The sequence below is a fragment of the Arachis stenosperma genome, chromosome 9 (assembly GCF_014773155.1).
Source record: "Arachis stenosperma cultivar V10309 chromosome 9, arast.V10309.gnm1.PFL2, whole genome shotgun sequence".
NCBI classification, from domain to species: domain Eukaryota; kingdom Viridiplantae; phylum Streptophyta; class Magnoliopsida; order Fabales; family Fabaceae; genus Arachis; species Arachis stenosperma.
Window position 1 is genome coordinate 65,098,885 of NC_080385.1, and position 10,309 is coordinate 65,109,193.

The window sequence follows — 10,309 nt, forward strand, 5'->3', positions numbered from 1 at the left end:
ACCGCATGGTTGGGGGTGAGGAGCTCTGCTGTGTCTCGATGAATTAATGCAATTACTACTGTTTTCTATTCAATCGCGCTTGCTTCTATTCTAAGATATTCACTCGTACTTCTGATGACAAGTCATCTTAGCCTAGTTTCACTAGCCTTTTTCTTTTGTTTTCAATTGAATTATGCACTTTCTTGAGCCATAAGCAAGCCAATTGGGTAGATTTTCATGTTTCCTTTGATTTAATCAACCATAGATGAATTAATGCAATTTCATGAGGTTTTATGTTATAATTGTCACATATTATGAAAGAATGAATATCTCATGATTTTGAGCATAGCTTTGATGTGTTTGGTTGATTAATGATAGGTGAAGAAAGCTTGGAGAAAGGTTGAAGCAAGAAGGAATGGCTAGGAGGAAGAGAGGACAAAAAGTTTGAGCAAAAGTTTGCCTCAAACTTTAGCTCAAACTTTTGGAATAAGTGAAATGAACCAGGGAGCAAAAAGCTTGACCAAAAGTTTGCCTCAAACTTTTGTGCAAACTTTTGGGAGAAAAGTTTGAGCCAACGTTTGCCTCAAACTTTTTGGCAAACATTGGTGCCATGAACAACACACCGTGGAGAGCAAAAGTTTGCACCAACGTTTGCCTCAAACTTTTTGGCAAACGTTGGCGCCATGAGTGTGCAAGGGGGAGCCAACGTTTGAGCAAAAGTTTGACCCCAAACTTTGGCCCAAACGTTGGTAGCAGCGAGATAAGCCATCTAGTGTAAAAAGTTTGAGTAAAAGTTTGCCTCAAACTTTTACTCAAACTTTTACTCAAGCTTTTATAATTTGCAACCCGGTTCACATTGGTTCTTTCTCCAACTCCAAGAGCAATCAACCAAGGCCTTTTTCAACCCAATTCCATCAAGAGCAAAGGCCCAATTCAAGACTTGAAGACCATTTGAAGAAAGTGTATAAATAGCATAGGATTTAAGTTCTTAGAGAGCTTTTCTTTTCGGTTTTGATTGAGTGCACTTAGTAGAGAGCTCACTTTACATTTTTTTTGAATTGTTGTTTTAGTTCAAGGGAATTTGGAGGAGAATTGATCTCTCTTCTTCCTTGTTCTTGCTTGAATACTCTTTACTTTTCTTGCTTCGGATCTTGGGTGGAGAATTGAAGAACTTCTGTTTCAATCTCACCTTGGGATCTTGTTTAATTCTCTGCTTAATTGAATTCCCGTTTCTGTTAATTGCTCTTCATCTACTTTCTTTGCAATTTACATTTCCTTTGCAATTGTTCTTGTTGGATCTAGGAAGGCATTGAGATCTAGACTTGGTTATCTAGTCTCTTGGGTCCTGAGATCTGAATTCCAATTTTACATTCCCTGTTTAATGCTTTTCAATCTCATTTACATTTCTGTTTTAAGATCCGATTCAATCCAAGTCATCTTCTATTTCTCTGTTTGTTGCAATTTACTTTTGTTTGTTTAAATTCTGCAAATCCAATTCCCAGTTCCCTTTATAATTCAAGCCATTTACATTTCTTGCAATTTAAGATTCTGCAATTTACATTTCTTGCGTTCTAAGTTTCTGCCATTTAATTTCTTGCACTTTAAGATTCAGCACTTTAAATTTCAGTTCTCTTTAATTTCATGCAATTTACCCATTCCCTTTACTTTCCATGCAATTTAAATTCTGCAAAATCACAAATCACTCAACCAAATCTTGATTCGCTTGACTAAATCAACCACTAAACTAAAATTGCTCAATCCTTCAATCCCTGTGGGATCGACCTCACTCCCGTGAGTTATTATTACTTGATGCGACCCGGTGCACTTGCCGGTGAGTTTTGTGTCGGATCGTTTTCCGCACATCAAGTTTTTGGTGCCGTTGCCGGGGATTGATTACATTGACAATGATTAAGTGAAGTGGAGATCTAGATCAAGCATTTTTTCTTTAATTTTTGACTAACCCACTAACTGTTTGAATTTTTGCTTAAGCTAACTAAAACTTCATTCTTGTAGTAGATTGAAGTATCACTGGTTTGAGCGTTTCTTATGTTATGCTTGTATGTCAGGTACAAGGAGAACCACACCCACTTTTCATGAACAAGATGAAAGAACTCTTAGGAGGCTAAGAAGAGCTGAAAGAGGGAAAAATATTGTTGGAGAAGAGGAATCCGAAGAAGAATTCCAAGATATGGAGGAACATTCAACCAATCCACTTGGTGGAGCAGACAACAACAATAACAACCCACCCCAGAGGAGAGTTTTGGCCTCCTATACCTTTGCAAGTCCTAGACATTGTGGAAGCAGCATCTTAGCTCCAAATGTCAATGCAAACAATTTTGAACTAAAGCCACAACTCATCACTTTGGTTCAAAACAATTGCTCTTTTGGTGGAGGACCACTTGAAGACCCGAACCAACACCTATCAACTTTCTTGAGGATTTGTAACACTGTCAAAACTAATGGTGTGCCTCCTGACAGCTACAAGCTATTGCTATTCCCATTTTCTCTCAGGGACAAGGCCACTCAATGGTTGGAATCTTTTCCAAGAGACAGCATCAACAATTGGGATGATTTGGTAACCAAGTTCCTTGCCAAATTTTACCCACCTCAAAGGATCATAAGATTGAAGACAGAGGTACAAACATTTACACAAATGGAGGCTGAACCCATCCATGAGGCATGGGAGAGATACAAGGCTCTAATCAGGAAATGTCCTCCTGAAATGTTCACTGAGTGGGATAAGCTGCAGAATTTCTATGAGGGCTTAACATTGAAATCCCAGGAAGCTTTGGATCATTCAGCTGGAGGTTCTCTGCAACTCATGAAGACTGCAGAGGAGGCTCAAAATCTCATTGATATGGTGGCTAACAACCAATATTTCTTCGCTCATCAAAGAAACCGCCAACCATCACAAAGGAGAGGAGTAATAGAGCTAGACGGAGTGGACTCAATCTTGGCTCAAAACAAAATAATGCAGCAGCAAATTCAACAATAATTTGAGCAAATGACTAAGAGGATTGATAGCCTCCAAGTTGCAGTAGTTAACACTAGCCAACCATCAACCACATGGGGACAGAATGAAAAAATGCAAGAGGAGCAACAGCAAGAACAAGTCCAATACATGCATTCTAGTCCAAATGAAGTCTATGGTGATACTTACAACCCCTCATGGAAGAATCACCCCAACCTCAGATGGGGAGATAGTCACAACCAAAACCAACAAACATAGCAGAGGAACTCAAACCAAAACAATTCAAGAAACAATCAAAACTACAACTAGCATCAAACTAACCAAAACACTTACAGAAAACCTCAAAACAACTACCCCAACCTCAACCAGTACCAATCCAATAACCAACCCACCAACCAAAATGCCCACCATCCACCACTCACATCTCACAACCCACCACAAGTACCACCTGAATCTCAAAGACTCACTAACCTGGAGACCTTGATAGACAAGATGTGGAAACACCAGGAAATGACAACCAAAAACCATGAAGCTTCCATGAAGAGCCTAGAGAGGCAGATCGGGCAAATCTCCAAGCAAATTTCTACTGAGAGACCTTCAAGCTCACTGCCCAGTGACACAATCCCGAATCCTAAGGAGGAATGCAAGGCAATACAATTAAGGAGTGGGAGAACATTGATGAGCAACAATGACACTACAAAAAAGCAAGCAGGAAGCAGCAAGAGGCCAACAGAAGAGGAGGAGCAAACAAAGGCAGATGAAGCCAATGATCAGGAGGTGGTGCCCAGCAAGAGCACTGAGAAACTCAAAGAGAAGGACAACCAACCACACAGTTTAAAAGAAGTGACTCAAGGATAGCAGGAAGTAGAAAAGAGCATCACACCTCCACTGCCATATCCCCAGAGGTTCAACAAAGAGGCTAAGGACCAACATTTTCATAAGTTCCTTGAGACTTTAAAGAAGCTGGAGATCAATATTCCCTTGGCTGAAGCACTTGAGCAAATGCCTCTGTATGCCAAGTTCTTGAAGGAGCTTATCAATAAGAAAAGAAGTTGGGATGAGAAAGAAACTATACTGCTTACTGAGGAATGCAGGGCCTTGATTCAAAAAGGGCTTCCTCCTAAGCTTGAGGACCCAGGGAGCTTCTTGTTGCCTTGCACCTTTGGGGAATTGACCATCACTAAAGCAATGTGCGATCTAGGAGCAAGTATTAACTTAATACCGTCTTCCTTGGTGAGAAAACTGCGTATAGAGGAAGTTAAACCGGTACAGATGTCTCTAGAACTGGTAGATAAGTCAATGGTATACCCCAGGAGTGTGATTGAAAACCTTTTGGTCAAGGTGGACAATTTCATATACCCTGCTGATTTTGTGGTTCTAGATTCAGATGAGGATGATGGTGACTCTATTATACTGGGAAGGCCATTCTTGGCCACTGCTAGGGCTATCATAGACGTGGAGGAAGGATAATTAACTCTTAGAATGCATGATAAGAGTGTCACTCTGAAGGTGTTACCAGAAGCACAGTTTAGTAATGAGAAGAGAGACTATATGGAACTTGACAAGGAAGAATCACAGTTAAAGGAAGAGAGTGACAAGGTGATTCACAGCAACATCCCAAGGCAAAAGATTGTGCAGACTGATGAAGAAGTCCAAGAGAATATTGGAGTATTAGCCACTGAGAAGAGAGATTCCCAAGGTAAGCCTATGGCCAGAGAAGAAAGATCAACAAAAGAAAGGATGAAACGCAGAAACAAAACAAAAAGGGGTTAGAAGAACAAGAAGATTCCAACAGAGGGGCTTTCCAAAGGTGACAAAGTGCAACTGATATATCAACAGCTGGGAGCAAGCCAACAGACTGATGACTATTACACTGTCAGCAACATACTCTCATTAGAGCACGCTGAAATTGAACACCAGAGAACAAAGAGGAGGATCACAGTCAGGGGAGACAAGTTGAGCCACTACAAGCACCAACCACCATAAAATAAAGCCCCAATGTCAAGCTAGTGACAATAAAAGAGCGCTCCATGGGAGGCAACCCATGATTTAAGATTCATGTCATTTTAAATTCAATAAGCTATGATCATTTGAGCATGAATTTTTTTCTTTTTATGAACATACCTATTGAATGCATGCACTGTTTTGAAACATATGCTGAGAATTCTGAGTTTGGTGTGCCTTCAAGCACACTAAACCAGTGTTACAAACAATTTCGTGCTATATGCTTAAGTGTCTTGATAAAGCATATGGCCAAACACTAAGTTTGGTGTCTGCAAGGGTGGACACTCTCAGAGGATTCAATTCATTTCTTTTCTCCTCATGAAAATTTAAAAATTCATGCATCAATGATCATACGATTGTTATTTTCTAAAACTTTACAAATGAAAAAAATCATATTCTGTGATGAAGGCATCAATTGTGATTAATTGCTAGCATCTCACATTTACCCCGTAACAGGAAACAAGTTTGGTGTTCATCAAACCTTGATGCACCGATTTAGGGACACAATTGATCCTTCATGAAAAAAAAAAGAGAAAAAGAAAATTATGATGAAAGCAATTCTTATAAACATTTAACTAAGAGTGACATTGGAATTTCACTAGTTGGAGGAAGAAACACATATTTTTTCACTATATGACCAAACATTAAGTTTGGTGTCCTCCAAGGAAAGTCACGGTTCAAATGGATATAAGGATTGATGATTCATATAATGTTAATGAAAGCACTCTTCCCACGGTTTAGCTAATGTTTGTTCTCTTGTTGTGATGACTAGGTGGTCAAAGAACACTCTATGAAAGAGACAAGACAAAGGAAAGCATAGCATGAGGACAAAATCTCATCACATGCCTCAAAAAGAGAATCTGCCACTCCTTGAGATGATCACGGCAAAGACAATTGAAGAAGCAAGCTTTGTCTCCATTCATCCTTACATGCACACCTTTGATTCACATAGTATCTAATTGCATCTTAGCCCTTCATTGTTCATTTAAATAACACACCACCTTCAAGCCATGCATGTGACCGAATCCTTGCACTCCAACCTTTTAAACTTCATTCCCTTCATCACTTCTCAACATAATAAGCTCAGCCTCGAACTCCCTCTTGCTCCATACACACATCAAAACCCCCTACATTCTTCACACTCCCTCTAACCTCAAGAGGCTCAACCAATCAAGTGATCATGGCCTCTTCCTCAAGAACCAAACGAAGAAAAGGAAAAGAGCCCGTGATGGAGGAGAGCACCCCTGAATATGACGGATGGAGATTCAAATCTTGGTACCATCAAATGCAAATTGAATGGATGAACGAGAAGAAGATATATCCTGAAGTTCCACTCTTGCTGCTGGATAATGGATGCCAAGAAATGAAGGACAAAATTCGAAAGAGGAGGTGGGAGGAACTCATATCACCAATCACCCGGATCAATGCCAATATCATAAGAGAGTTCTATGCCAATGTCTCAAGGCTTGACATGAGTGAAGCCCCAACATACAAGAGCTATGTGCGGGGAGTGGAAGTAGACTTTAGCTCGGATACCATCAAGAAAGTCTTGGGACTAAAATCAGTTCGCTTTAGTGAACCGGGATACCACCAAAGGTTAAATGAAGATCCGGATTATGATCAGATTGCTAAAGATATATGTATGGAGAACTCAGAGTGGGAAGGAGATGACAAGAATAAATACAAGTATCTGAAGAGAGGTAACCTTACCCCGGAAGCAAAGGGATGGTATGAGTTATTGAAAAGATCAATTCTGGGCACAGTAAACACTTCAGAAGTTAACAGGGAGAGAGATGTTATGTTGCATTGCATCATTGTGGGAGGAGAGGTAAAAGTTCATGAAATCCTAGCAAGAGACATTCAAAAGCTTGCCGAGAAGAATTCGGCCGGGTCTTGGTTGTATTACCCAAGTACCATTTGGAGGTTGTGTGCAAAAGCTAAAGTGCCAATGGATGAGGAGAACCCAACATGGTTGAGCCAAGGCATGCCTATGACCATTGAAAGAATGATGATGGCACCCGAAGTGCATCAAGGCCGAAGACCACACGGAAGAAGGCAAAGAGAAGAATCAATGGAGGAAGATGAGTTACAAGAGGAAGAGGAACAGCAATACATTCCCCCACATAACAATATGGATATGACTCAAATGCAGGAAGCAATTGGAAGATTATCACAACAGTACATGAGAATTCAAGAAAGGCAAGAGGAGTACCACTCACAATACATGAAACATCAACAAGAGCAAAAAGAATGGCAGCTGAAAATGATGAACCAACAAAGTGAGTTTGAGTCAAAATTCCTTGTGATGCAAGAAGAGCATGCTTTTCAATCTCACGAAGCATTTGGAAAGTTGGCCCAAATGCAAGCCGAAACTTTGAGGGCTCTCAATGAGTTTACAACCCTCCAAGATGCAAGATATGAAGTCCAAGCCGATTACAACATTAATAGTCAAATCAAACTGAACTATATTGGAGAACATCTGCACAACATGGATCCGGCATTCCCAATTTTTGATGAGTTCTTCAAAAAGAAAAGTGAGGTAGAAGTAAACAACGCTATGAGCCTTGAAGATAGAGTAGAGGAGGCGATGAATAAAGCTGGGTTCTGGCGGGGTCAACAGACAACAAACATGGACACAGGGAACACCAGCAACCAAGTATATGAAAGAAGAAAGAAAAAGCATGACAAATGAAAGGTGGACTTGCTCCTTGCTCATTACTACAAAGAAAAAGCATGCATTTTATCTGTTTGAAGTGTCTCTGCATCTTTAAGTAGTTATTTTAATTAATAGTCTTTGCATTATGTTTGTTTCTCTTTGCAATAAGTAAACTAGTCTAAGTGTGTGCTTGTGTGTTTACTTTCACTTAACTAAAAGCATGTTTTGTCCCCTGCATCTTTAATTCAATAAAAGAAATGTTTGGAATGTGAAATAATTTAGTTCTTTGTTAGACAGAAGTACAATAAAAGTAAGTGGTGGTATGTATGTGTGATTGTATGATAGCTCACTTTTAGTGAATAAGAGAACTAGGCTGTCTCCTTTTAAGTAGAAAGTAGCTCACTGTCTATGAATCTCAATCAAATAAAAGTCCTTGGTTAAGAAGAAAAACAAAAAGAGAAAAGAAAGAGCCAAAAAGTGGCAACAGAACAAAAGAAAAAAAAAGAAACAAAGCTGGACACCAATAGCTTGAACCTTAGAATATATGCCTGTGGTGTCTTTGTACTAGGATCTGCTTGGATTAGTAAGTTCTTTGGAGTGCATCAACACTCGGTGACTTGGGTTAACTAACCCGGGACCATCAGCTGAAAGTCCACTATCAAGAGCAACCTAACTACAAGGCATTTAGTAACCCAAAGAGGTGCTGGGCATCAATGTTTTAAGAAGGAATGTGAGCCAAGTGTCTATAGTGAATAATGTGTCAAGTATAAAGAAAAGAAAATGAACTTGCTACACATGACACTCAAATAAAGCTTATGAACAAAATAATAGCCAAGGATAAAGGAATAATGAGAGGTCATAGCAGTATGTTACTTGAAGTTTGAAGGAGACTTTCTAAGCTTAAGAGTCAATAAGAAGTGAGTGTTTGCATATCCACATAAAACCCCATGAACTACCAATAATACTCTGCTAGCATGAACATCCTCTTCCATTTCATTCTTTCTTCTCAATAAATCTTTTCTTGCTTGGGGACAAGCAAGCTTTAAGTTTGGTGTTGTGATGACAAGTCATCTTAGCCTAGTTTCACTAGCCTTTTTCTTTTGTTTTCAATTGAATTATACACTTTCTTGAGCCATAAGCAAGCCAATTGGGTAGATTTTCATGTTTCCTTTGATTTAATCAACCATAGATGAATTAATGCAATTTCATGAGGTTTTATGTTATAATTGTCACATATTATGAAAGGATGAATATCTCATGATTTTGAGCATAGCTTTGATGTGTTTGGTTGATTAATGATAGGTGAAGAAAGCTTGGAGAAAGGTTGAAGCAAGAAGGAATGGCTAGGAGGAAGAGAGGACAAAAAGTTTGAGCAAAAGTTTGCCTCAAACTTTAGCTCAAACTTTTGGAATAAGTGAAATGAACTAGGGAGCAAAAAGCTTGACCAAAAGTTTGCCTCAAACTTTTGCGCAAACTTTTGGGAGAAAAGTTTGAGCCAACGTGATGCCAAGGCATCTTAGGCTAGTTTCACTAGCATTTTTCTGTTAGTTTTAGTTGTTTTCTGCATTTTCTTGAGCTTAAAGTAACCAAGAATGGTTAAATGAATAACAAAGCAATAAACCATCCAAACAGTATGATTTTGATGCAAATTTCATGAGTTTTTAGTTATATTACTTGAATGCTATGAATGAAAGATTTCTCATGAAATTTTGCAAGACTTTGATGCAGTTGTTTGGATGATTTCAGGGAAGAAGAGGCTAGGCAAGGAAGCAACAAAATCAATAAAGGAAGCTTGAATATCACATGTGGAGTTTAAGCTCCAGTTTAAGCTTAAACTGGAGCTTAAACGCCAAAATCATGAAAGCTGAGGAAAGGGCTGAAAGTGGCGTTTAACCTCCAGTTTAACCTTAAACTAGAAGTTAAACGCCAGAATTGAAAGCACCAGGGAGCCATTTCCACGTTTAAGCTCCAGTTTAACCTTAAACTGGAGCTTAAACGTGTTCGACCATTCTCCTCTAGGGTTTCGTTTTGCATTTCCACGTTTAAGCTCCAGTTTAAGCTTAAACTGGAGCTTAAACGTGTTCGACCTTTACCCTCCAGGATGGCTTTCCTCCATTTCCACGTTTAAGCTTCAGTTTAACCTTAAACTGAAGCTTAAACGTGTTCGACAATTCCACACTCCAGGGTTGCCTTCTTCCATTTCCACGTTTAAGCTTCAGTTTAACCTTAAACTGAAGCTTAAACGTGTTCGACTTATATCACCTCCAGGAGTGTCCAACGTTTAAGTTGCAGTTTAAGCTTAAACTGCAACTTAAACGCCACTAATTGAAAAGGTTTCTGGACCAAAGATATTGCAGTTTAAGTTAGCATTTGAGCACAAACATTAACTTAAACGTACTCTGGTATGAAACCCAATTGAATATCATGGTTTATGGGATTGGGCCTGAAGAATTGATGAGTCTGGAATTTCAATTTGTTGAGTCATGTGTCAGTACTTGATTATCACTAAGTTGGCTCAATGAATGTTACAAAATTGGATCAGCAGCCTCATCAGGATTATGGATCATAAACCCAAGGCAAAAGGAAATCAGGAAAAGGCCTCAAAGCCCAAGAAACACAACAGAAGCTCAATTTAGAAAGTGTATAAATAGGATAGAATTTAAGTTTGAAAGGGAGGAATCGGGGAACTTTGGATCATT